Source organism: Anabrus simplex, chromosome 5 (genome assembly GCF_040414725.1).
Source record: "Anabrus simplex isolate iqAnaSimp1 chromosome 5, ASM4041472v1, whole genome shotgun sequence".
Classification (NCBI taxonomy): domain Eukaryota; kingdom Metazoa; phylum Arthropoda; class Insecta; order Orthoptera; family Tettigoniidae; genus Anabrus; species Anabrus simplex.
In genome coordinates this window covers 11,668,792-11,681,373 of record NC_090269.1, presented here as the reverse complement: position 1 = coordinate 11,681,373, position 12,582 = coordinate 11,668,792, and positions in this window count along the sequence as shown.

The window sequence follows — 12,582 nt, the reverse complement described above, 5'->3', positions numbered from 1 at the left end:
TTTTAATTTGAGGCACGAAACTGGGATGCGGGTTTTATTTGCATCAATGTTGGCATTTTTTTTTTCAAAATCAGCCTTTCTAAATTTAGGGCGCGGGATTGTTCGGTGGTGGGTATTATTCACGTAAATATGGTGGCGGGGATTATTCGCGTAAATACAATAATACCCGCACATTTTTTAAAAAAATTTTAGGCACGAAATTGGGATACTTTTTTTGCGTCAATGTTGGCATTTTTTTTTTTTCAAAATGAGCCTACCTAAAGTTAGGGTGCGGGGATTATTCGGTGGCGGGGATTATTTGCGTGAATACGGTATATAGTGACTAACTTAATAGGTTTTAGTCATTTTATGATTTAAAATTATCCTATTTTTAAAGTTTTTACAAAATGACATGGTAAGTACAAGTGAACAGATTAGACACAAAAGAAATATTTTAAAGATTTCAAGATTTATGTATAATGTGTTTTGTTGAAGACTGTATTGTACAGTTTCGTAGAAATTGAATATAATTCAATATGGACAAGATTGAACCAACATGGTTAAAATAATCAATTCTCTCACGGCTAATCGAATCTGAGACCTCATCACTTCATTTGGTTGAAAACAATTTGATCATCCTCCGTACATCCTGACCTCGTGTCTAGAAACTACCACTTGTTCCTGCACTTGAAAAAGCATTTAGGAGGTCAGCACCGTGACGACGATGACCTAAAAACGATCGTGCTGCAGTGGCTGGCACATCAGGCGGTCGATTTCTATGAGGATAGAATACAGAAGCTGGTTTCATGATATGACAAGTACCTTAATATGCTTGGAACTTATGTTGAGAAGTAGTTTAAGATACAGGCTTACATGTAAAAAAAAAAAAAAAAAAAAGTTAAAAAATTGCATTACTTTTCTTCTGTATCAAAACAGTACTTACTTATAAAACATGCCTCATATATACCTGTGAATAATTTCTGCCTAAGCCATCTAAATTCAGACACTAAAGTCTGAATAGTTTTAAAACTTGTATATACATGTTGATTTATCCCAGGATTTAAATTTCACTGAAATGTATTTTTAAAGAATGTATTTATTTATACAGATGGTTTGTAACAGGATACAAAAGAGATATTTATAATAAAACTGTACAGACAATAAGAATAAAAATATTAGTCTATTTGTAATGCTACAAATGAAACCTTGAAATTCCCATTCACAAAGTCACAGAAACTGAATAAAAGCCCAAAATAAAGAAATAAATATGCAAACTGGATTAAAGCCACTTATATATTTATATATTTAACAAAGCCGAGCTTTCTGCCAAATTGCATTGGCCTTCATCAGGACAGTGAGCAAAGAAATTCTTCGAAGGAATGTACTATCCACAGCCCCCCCCCCCCACAGTATGGTTGTGACTTCCACGTTCCCTCGAAGAATTTCTTTGTTCAATGTCGGAGGCAAACCTTCACATGCCCTGATGAAGATCAATGCAATTTGGCGGAAAGGTTGGCTTTGTTAAATAAATATATATATATATCAAAAGTGAAATATGAATTATATAAATTCACAATCAGTGAATAGTCAAAGCTGTGGAACTCAAGTAATAAGGGTGAAGTTACAAGAACAATCTTTTTTCCCACGGTACAGGACCGTTTGGACTGCAGTTTATTGATACCAAACTTCACCAGCACTCAGTTTCTTTTGGGTCACGGAAAATTTAAATTTTATTTACATAAATTCAAAATTAGTAGTAATAACAGTTGTGTTTGTGGAGATGAAGAAACTGCAACTCATCTTATTTTTGATTATCCATTCTTCAGCAAAGCTAGATATATTTTGGAACAACACTTAAATTCTTGTACAGTAATGTTAGTCAAACCTATTCTTAAGATATTTCACAAGATCTGTTGTTTGAAAGAATTTTTTAAGTTTATGCAGTTTATTTTAGTAAAAATTTAAGGATAGTTTTACTTTTCTCCCAGTTTAATTAATTGTGTGTGTAATCGCTCACTTCAAAAATTTTGTATTATATGTTTGTAATATTTAACGCAACTAGTTATAACCTACAGCCCTAATATGCTAGAAAAAGTAGGGCTTTTTTCATGGAAAATAAATAAATAAATAAATAAATAAATAAATAAATAAATAAATAAATAAATAAATAAATAAATAAATAAATAAGCCTATACTACAAGAAGTGACTAGATGTAAAATATTAAGTACCAAGGTAGAGTGAAGAATTTAGAGGTTTAGAAAATCTTAGTCACCCCGATATCAAAGCTGAGTGGGAGTTAACACTCTTTATTTCCTAGATTACAAGTTTCCCAGTAGGGATTTGAATAAAATCCTCAGACGTGCCAAAAATTTACATTTAAACAGAGACTTTAGGATTTTACATTAACAAAAGAAATTTGAAACCTTCCCCTGAAGTTATCTACCCAGAACTATCACATATTAAGAGATGTCTTGAGTTGTTGGGCCTTATGACGATGGCAAGGCAATGCTGCTTCCTAAATATGTCGTACTCACACTCTACACCGGAGCGATGAAGATGACAATATGCCCCTAAAGCACCCAGCTTTTATAGGAACTCAGAGGAAAAAGTTCCAAAACTCTCTTAACCTAGGCTAGAGAAATATACACAAAATTCCTGATTGGTTAATAACTAAGGAAGAAGGAAGCCGTAGAAGTGCTGATAACCTTAGCACATTAAAAAAAATATACAAACACTTAAAGTTTACAATAGTTGAAATTAGAAAATTCCCTTAAGGGGTAATTGTCCGTAATCCCACCAAAGGGGGTACATAGGCCGATAGTAGAGACATCTAATGGTTAAAGATCCAAGTTACTTGTGATATATAGTTCAGGATTCACAGAACACAAGGCGCACAGTTCAATGGGATGGAGAAGGTGTACCTCCGGTTCATTTAAATTGAGCGCCTTTCAAAAGGCCGTCTATTATTTGAACAGTGAACTGTCTAGCTGACGAAGTTTCAAACTTTATCTTCAGGTGTCTCTACTGTTGACTTATGAGCTCCCTCTGGTGAGAGGATGGACCAGTAATTTTCAAGAGAATTTTGGTATTTATCAGTTGGCTAAACTGTAATATTTGTTGATTCTTTTTTGTGTTCTTAGGTTACTAGCACTGCTGTCCCTTCCTTCTTCAAGTAAATTTTCCACCAAAGGAATTTTTGGATATTTATTTATGTTCCAGGGATTTTGTGGAATGCAGAGGTGAAAGAAGGTGTGGGCATGGGCAGATAGAGAAAAGATTAAATAGCAATTTAAAACTTTAAAATTTTGGAAATTATTTCTTTCCTTTTTTCTTCCTCTTCCTTTCAAACTTTACACTTTGCTAAGCAAATAACAAAATCAGGTACAAGGTCTAGCTTGTGAGCTTGAGTAACAATATTAGAAAAATCTTGAATAGTCAGATAACAACCATGTAACAACTTGAGCTTGAAGGTCCCTACTTACAACATTAACAACCCACACTCAAGGAGATGGAGCTCCCAATTTTTACATCAGTAGAAAAAGCGTCTTTGCTATACACATTTACTTCCTAGGAGCTATCCTCCAAAATTACAAGTTCCAGGCCTATTACAGAGAATAATATAATATAATAGAGAAATAGAGAGACTAAGAAGGAGGTGCAGACTGGAAAGAAATAGAGTTAGAAACGGCTGTGGAAGTAAGGAGAAATTGAAGGAACTTAGGAAATTGAATCTAGCAAAGAAGGCAGCTAAGGATAACATGATGGCAAGCATAATTGGCAGTCATACAAATTTTATTGAAAAATGGAAGGATATGTATAGGTATTTTAAGGCAGAAACAGGTTCCAAGAAGGACATTCCAGGAATAATTAATGAACAAGGGGAGTGTGTATGTGAGGATCTCAAAAGGCAGAAGTATTCAGTCAGCAGTATGTAAAGATTGTTGGTTACAAGGATAATGTCCAGATAGAGGAGGAGACTAAGGCTAAAGAAGTATTAAAATTTACATATGATAACAATGATATTTACAATAAGACACAAAAGTTGAAAACTAGAAAAGCGGCTGGAATTGATAAGATTTCTGGGGATATACTAAAGACAATGGGTTGGGATATACTACCATATCTGAAGTACTTGTTTGATTATTGTTTGGTCGGAGGAGCTATACCAGATGAATGGAGAGTTGCTATAGTAGCCCCCGTGTATAAAGGAAAGGGTGATAGACATTGTACCGGGTGGTACACCTCCACGCTGCTAATTCAAACATTGCGCCAGTTGAAACTCCTCTACTGGGGGAAGCCTGGACTTTAACAACCATGTTAATTCTAAGATTTCTCAGAAGATGTCCCTACTGTAAATTTTGAAGTGTTCTGAACTATGTCAGTTTTGATTCGTTTTTGTTTTGTCTGTAGTAAGAAGTGTGAACATTCTCTTCTAGATGGCACTACTTAAGAACTACAATTGTGCACCCTAGTGCGAAGTGAAGGAACTTTTTTTGAAGAAATTTTGTAGTCATAAGTTTGTTCTTTGTTAAATTTCTTTCGGTTATTTTTTGGGTTGGCAATATAACCCTTCTCTTTCCGCTTGTTTTGAATTTAGCCAATCCCGAATTTCTCTAATTAATTTTTGACCAATAACGTATGTCTTCTCCGATATGGAGATGTTGCTTTATGCTACCCAATAAAATTGAGGGGGGTGTGGGTTCTCATTCTTGAAAGGTCTCGAATGTTCCACGAGGGTATTTAAACTGCTGATTTTCTGGTCACCGGGCCACTTCAGTAACATCTATCCTAGTGCGATTATGTAGCAGGGGGCGGGAAGCGCCTCTTTCTTCGGGCAGCAGTTCATCCATAAGGTAATGGCCTTTTAATAACTTCTTTTCTCGCTAGCTCAGCAGTTTAACCCTCGGGGCAGGTTCGAAACTTTTATCATGTAACTTTCCTTTAAAATGTAAAAGACACTTGGTATAAATTCTGTCTCTTTAACTAAAAATTGGGATAGAGAGTGCCTAACCCTCTCGAGCTCCCACTCATATTGTTTTGAGGTGACTACGTTTTCATAACAGTTTCCCTTCTCTTCGTAAAGTAATAAAGTTTTCCTATCGTGTCACCTCCGTAGTATGGGATTAGCCCTTGCATAAGCAGCCTAGTGCCAAATAGGTTTTAAAAAAGTGTATTAGGAGTGCAAGTTTCGCCTCCACTCAAGTTGGTATTTTGGGGCCATGTAATTGTCCTGTTTCTTTACTGAATAGGCCTCAGTAGGTTGGGTATTTTTACCCCTGTTCTTGTGTGCCTGGAGAGCAGCTTGAAGGTGGAGTTTGGTGTGGCCTTTGAATAGGCTTGAACTTTGAGAGCTGGTTGCTCTTTCTTAAATTTGGTTTCTGTGTGCCTCGAGCAGGCTTAACTGGGTAATTGGGAACTAGTGCTCCTTGGCATGATTGGGGTTTTCTGCCCCTTTGTTGAACTTTGTACATAGGTAAAGTTGGGCTCATTGCTCAAGAATTGCGTGTCTGGGGGCTCGAAGCCCAAATCCATTAACAAATTGCAATTGTACATTCTTAATTTGTTGATATGCTACTGAGTTATACTTGTTATTTCTTGATCTTGAAAAGAAAATATAACCTTTGTTAAATTTTAAATTAACTTTAATTTCGTAAGTTGAGACCTATTCATCCCAGCACCTTCTTTCACCTCTGCCGGTCCACAAAACATCGTAACAGACATAAAGCTGAAAATTACAGGCCAGTAAGTTTGACATGCATTGTATGTAAGCTTTGGGAAGGCATTCTTTCTGATTATATTAGACATGTTTGTGAAACTAATAACTGGTTCGATAGAAGGCAGTTCGGTTTTAGGAAAGGTTATTCCACTGAAGCTCAACTTGTAGGATTCCAGCAAGATATAGCAGATATCTTGGATTCAGGAGGTCAAATGGACTGTATCGTGATTGACCTGTCTAAAGCATTTGCTAGGGTGGATCATAGGAGACTACTGGTAAAAATGAGTGCAATTGGACTTGACAAAAGAGTGACTGAATGGGTTGCTATATTTCTAGAAAATAGATCTCAGAGAATTAGAGTAGGTGAAGCTTTATCTGACGCTGTAATAATTAAGAGGGGAATTCCTCAAGGCAGTATTATTGGCTCTTTATGTTTTCTTATATATATAAATGATATGAGTAAAGGAGTGGAATCGGATGTAAGGCTTTTCGCGGATGATGTTATTCTCTATAGAGTAATAAATAAGTTACAAGATTGTGAGCAACTGCAACGTGACCTCAAAAATGTTGTGAGGTGGACAGCAGGCAATGGTATGTTGATAAACGGGGTTAAAGGTCAGGTTTGAGTTTCACAAATAAGAAAAGACCTCTCACTTTTAATTACTGCGTTGCTGGGGTGAAAGTTCCTTTTGGGGATCATTGTAAGTATCTAGGTGTTAATATAAGGAAAGATCTTCATTGGGGTAATCACATAAACGGGATTGTAAATAAAGGGTACAGATCTCTGCACATGGTTATGAGGGTGTTTAGGGGTTGTAGTAAGGATGTAAAGGAGAGGGCATATAAGTCTCTGGTAAGACCCCAAGTAGAGTATGGTTCCAGTGTATGGGACCCTCACCAGGATTACCTGATTCAAGAACTGGAAAAAATCCAAAGAAAAGCAGCTCGATTTGTTCTGAGTGATTTCCGACAAAAGATTAGCGTTACTAAAATGTTGCAAAGTTTGGGCTGGGAAGAATTGAGAGAAAGAAGGAGAGCTGCTCGACTAAGTGGTATGTTTGCAAGTAATCAGCTTCATTTTCCGTATCAAATTCTAATCACAATGAGTTACAATAATTGAAAATCTTCCACCTTTTTGATACTTTTTATTTGCTTTTTAGCAAATTTTTATTTGTAAACAGTACATGTTTTTATTCTCACTTGGGAACATCTTCAGCTGTTGTTAAGCTTAGGTGAATCGCGAAGTTTCTGAACATGTTATTTGCAAGTACATTGATCCTCTTAAAGACTACTTGAATACAAATTAAATTAAAATGATGTTAAAACAATGTGGGGGTTAATGGGTTAATGAAATGAGACTGGATGATTACATAGTTGGTCAGCTTAAAAACTATATCTATTCATTGGAACAGTTGTTAAAAGTTTCACTTTGTTACATTAAAAATGTCTGTTTGTCTTCCGGTTAAAAGGTTTTAAAAATGATTGGCTTCATGACACTGTTCAAATTGTTTCTGAATGTTTTTTCTTTCACTCCTTCCAGGTAGGCTGTTATTTATTATGAGCTTGCTTAACGTGCCCTAAGTTAAGTCTAATGCAGAACTTTGAAGCTGATTGCTGGTCAATTTTTGGGAAGGGAGCTTCGCCTCAATTTCTGAAATGAAATAAAATGAGGAAAATAGGAATTTGTTTTTGTAATGAAAACATGTGTCTTTACATAATAACTTAATGTATAAAATGGTTCCTTACCTTACTGTTGTTAGACTCCAATTCTATTGTGACCCCGGGGGGGGGGGGGGGAATGTTTGATGCAGCTTTACGTCTAGTATAGTAATGGTGTGTGTGTTCCGTTGTTTGCTCCTCATTTCGGGGAGGTAAGGCTGCGGAGAGGGGAGGAGGCATGTCGCTTACTGTCACGGCTTCGGCTTTAGAAGGGGTGGGGAGAGGGGATGTACAAAATGGTGGGCACTCGGTCTTATTTATCATTTTACTGTCTGTATTATTTCTTTTGTCTAAAGTTTCAAGACTTGATAATATCCCTTCGAATATAGGGTTTCTATTGTCAATTGTATCATTCACGTTATTGTCCTGATTGCTTTTTTGTTCTAAATAAATATATAGATTTTCTAATGTATTTAGAAGAGCTCCTTTGTTTATTTTACGCAATATAGTTAAATCCTGCTCTATGGTTGTGAACTGATGTCCGGTTGAACTCATGTGTTGGCCCATCGTGGAAATTTTTTTATGTCTTTCAGCATTGACATGCTCTAGGTATCTTACAGTAAAACTGCGCCCTGTTTGTCCGACATAAGTTTTTTCACATTGATGACACTTCAATTTGTAAACTCCTGATTCAGAATGTTTGTTTTTTCCTAGGGAATTAACACTATTGTAATTAAAGAATTTTTGCTTTGTATTATTGCTGGTTGAATATGCGATCTTATAGTTATATTTTCTAAAACAATTGGTTACTGTATATAAGTTGGGGTTATTGAACGTGAACTTGGCGTATTTGTCTTTTTATTTCTGGTGTTAGATTAGTTTGTAATTTCTGTTTGAATTTACCGATTATTTTGTTTATTATTTTTAGTTCAAAACCATTATATTGGGCTTGTTTGCGAATAAAGAGCAGTTCTTTTTCTCATTATGTGTGTGTAAGGGGTATATTAAATGCTCTATATATGTAACTGTAGTAAGCTGACCTTTTTTGCAATTCCGGGTGCAATGAGTAGTTCTTTATTGTAATGGGAGTAAAAGTGGGTTTTCTGTGTATCTTGAAGACAAACTCTTCCTTATTCCGTGTTATATTTATGTCTAAAAAATTTATGGAACATTCTTTTCCTTTTTCTTTTTCTACTGTAAACTTTATTCTAGAATCAAGTGTATTTAATTTATTGAGGATATCGTCACTGTTGTTCACTCTTCGGTCTATTACGGCAAAAGTGTCATCTATAAAGCGTATCCATAAATTGAGACCTTATTATTTGTCCTATTATTTTGGTATGTTTGAGGTAATCAAGATAAATATTGGCTAAAATGCCCGAAGTTGGAGCACCCATTGGGAGGCCTTCCTTTCTATACATCTTCTTATTGAAAGTGAAGTAATTGTGTTTCGTAACGAATTTGAGTATATTAATGAAATCTTCTACTTCTGGTATGCCGAGTTGTTTATGTTCTATTAGATTCTTCCTGATAATTTTTATTGTTTCGTCCACTGGAATATTTGTATACATGTCCTTGATATCAAAGGAACATGTTACTTGATGTGGTGTTAATTTAAAGTTTTTGAGTACTTTGCAAAAATCTACAGAATTTTTTATTGGTGTCTTGTTGTGAACAACATAATGTTTGGTTAGGAATGTATGTACGTACTGCGATGTTTTATAAGTAGGACTGTTGCGGAAGTTTATTACTGATCTTATGGGAATTCCTTCTTTATGTAACTTGGGTAAGGCCCTTGCTGTTGGAAGACCGGGACTCATATTTATCAGTTTTAGGACGTCTTGTTCACTTAAAATAAAGGTTGCGTTTCTTAATAATCTTTTAACTTTTTCTGAGTAATAGTTGTAGGGTCTCGATCTATTTCCGAAAAAGTGCTATTGCTGAAAAAGTTTCTGTTTCTCTGATGTACTCCTCCTTATCTAAAACTACTATTGTCCCCCCCCCCCCATCTTGTCACCTGGGTGACTGCCCTAAATGCAGATCAGTATTGATTGATTAATACAGCACCTACCTACGTTTAACAAAACCAAACAGTAGATACTGTCCTAATTGCTCAACAGTCTGATTTACCTAGACACAAAATGAAAAAAGTAGAAGTTGACTTTAGCAGGGGTAACAAGTACCCATTCTACGTGGCCTTATTTAAAACCAAAGCAAAATGTTAGGAGGCAAAATCTTGCACTCCTTTGGAATTCCCCAGAACATCATTAAAACCCTATATGGGCTTAAGGCCCAAAATTACCGAGGTTAAGTCTATACTACAGAGGTGACTAGATGAAGAGAAAGTTTACAAAATTAAGAGATAGATTTTAAAGATAACAAAATCATAGTCGCCTCAATATCAAGGTAGGCTTTCATACGTACAATATAACCCATCAAAGAGAGCCAGGTTTGGCATAAAAATATACCAAGTGTGTGCATCTGATAATGGGTACTGTTGGAACTTCAGAATGTATACTGGGAAGGAGAATGGCAATGAAGTAACTACAGTGGGATTACTTTCAAGTGAAAAAGTAGTTATGGAAATGTGCGGAGAGCTTTTGGGTTGCTGGAGAACGCTGTCATGTACAACTGGTACAGTTCACCAACATTATTCAGAAATCTTCTGGATAATAAGGCTTATGCTGTTGGTACAGTGAGGCCAAATAGGAAGTTCATGTCCAAGGAACTCAGCAGCACAAAGCTGAAAAAGGGGGAACTCACCTTCGTTTCCAGCAATGGGGTTTTGGCTGTGAAATGGGTAGACAAGAAAGTGGTGCACATGCTCTTTACACAACATAGCAGGCCAGATTACCTTGAAGTGGTGAAGTACGATAGCAAGAAGAAGTTCAGACCCAATCTTGTTGTTGACTACAACTGTGGAATGGGTGGTGTTGATTCTCATGACCAGAGACTAGCATCATTCCCCTTGATGAGGAAGTATGTAAAAGGATACAAAAAAATATACTTCGACATACTAGACATGACACTTCTGAATTCCAACATCATTCATCGCCTCCTCAACCCTGACAAGAAGCGAGTAGGCTTTACCAGCTTCCGGATCAATTTGGCCGAACAGTTGTTGGCAAGTGTGACCTTGCCCGACTATCCAAAACAAGGACGCCCAAGCCCTGGGAATACACCACTGAAACTTCAGGGAAGGCACTGGGGACACTTTCCAACCAAAATACCCCCAACAACGAAGAAGGTTATCCCGTCACGGAGATGCAAAGTCTGTGTGACATGAGGTCTGAGGAAGGAATCTTCATTTGAATGCCAAAGGTGCAAGGTGGCACTCCATGTAGATGAATGTTTTATGATCTACCATACACATAAAGACTTTACAAAGTGCAGCTGACAGTAGTTTGAATATTTCCTCTCATTAAGTTTCTGTAAAATATGCATTTTCAGTGTCAGTGATAATATCATGTAAAGTAATGAAAAGAAATGGTACACCAAGGCATAAATAAGTTGAATTAAATGATATGTGAATGGGTTAAACTTTGCTATTTGTAATTCTAGAGTGTAACCTTTTGAGATAATATTGCCTTGAGCGGGCTGTAAGAAACGGAGAGCCTGTTTGCTCTTTTCAAAGTTTGTTATTGTGAAGGGCGCCTCTGGAAGGCTTGACATTTGTAATTTGGGGGAGCAAGTGCTCTTGATTTAGGGGATTTCTGCCCTTGACTTAATGGTTCTTGATTTTTAATTTAAATTGTGTAAACTGGATCCGGTATCTCTGGAATTGTAAAACTATGGGCTTGAAGCCCATAATCTGTAAAGTTCACTAATCTTGGATTTTCCTACTCTTGTTTAAAGATTGCTATTTGTATCTGTTATGTTGTTATGTTCACTCAGTGAAAAAAAGATTGTTGAGTTTGTTTTCGGAAAAGAAATATAACCTTTTAAAGTTTTAATTCAATTTTTGGTGTTGTAGTTAGACTCATTAGAGCCTGCACCTTCTTTCAACATCTCTGCGTTCCACACAAACCCCAGAACAAAGACCATTCTAGGTGTGATATTTCACCGCATTAGTTATCTTTTGCATTCAACTCAGCTGTTCATGAGTCACACAAGTTTTCACCTGCATCTCTCGTGTTTAAGTTTCTTCCTAACATGCTGTTGTCCAATTTGTGGTCAATCGAGGAGATTTTGCCAGAGACAATAGATCCCGATAATTTCAGAGATCTATGGAGAAAGGCCAAAAGTAACCTTAAAGCTTCTCATGAGAAAGTGAAAGAGAGATATGATCGTGGACGGAGACCCACCAATTCAAAAGTTGGAAACCAAGTTATGGTGAAAAACTTCGTTCCTGCAGGCAAGCTTGTCACCAGATTTCATAGACCATGCATTATTCTGGATTTCCTAACGCCGGTCACCCTCTTGGTAAGCAATCCAGACACCGAAAGGATTTTTAGGTTTCATCTGTCCCAAGTAAAACCAGTAAACATTCCCTTGAGTGAAATTTTTTCATTCTCTTTCCTTTCCCGTCTGCCATTACCTTGCCCCTGCCTCCAAGCCTACACACTCGTCCTCAATGCTGTCTGCCTTAACTGCATCACCAACCAAAAACCAGCTCTCTCCACAAAATCCGTTACTGTTGCCCAGGAATTATTGTTGCAGTGCCCTGATGTCATCCGAGCTCGTGTAGTAACAACTGGCGAAAGATGCTGGTGCGAGGTAAGGGCCCACTTCGTTCCAGCCCAGGCTCCTTCACTACGGCAAACTTGGGCACCATAATTAGTGGCAATGGCTGGGACGTGGTTCCACAACCACCTATTTCATCATCGAGCAGAACTTCAATATTTGGTCCATAGTGACCATCACCTTGACTACCCCTCTCAAGGTAGTGGGAGAGACGTATCTGAAGATATTTGGGGGGTCCAGGGGACCCCACCCTGGCACTGGCAGTGGAAGCCGCTCTTGCCATTAAACTTCGGCATAACTGGCAGGACTTCTAAGACTTCATAAATTACTTCAAGAAGCATTTTCTTCAAAATACCTTGTTAATGAACTTTCCATCAAGAAATTTTCTGATTTGACCTCTAAAAATTTTCTAAAATGCTAAATTTCAAAACTGTGTTAACCGTGGACAAACTTTAGGGGGTAGAGGTCTGTACCAGAGGTACACCTAGTCCGTTCATTTAAATCAAGCACCTTTCAGAAGGCCATCTGTAATTTGAACAGTGAA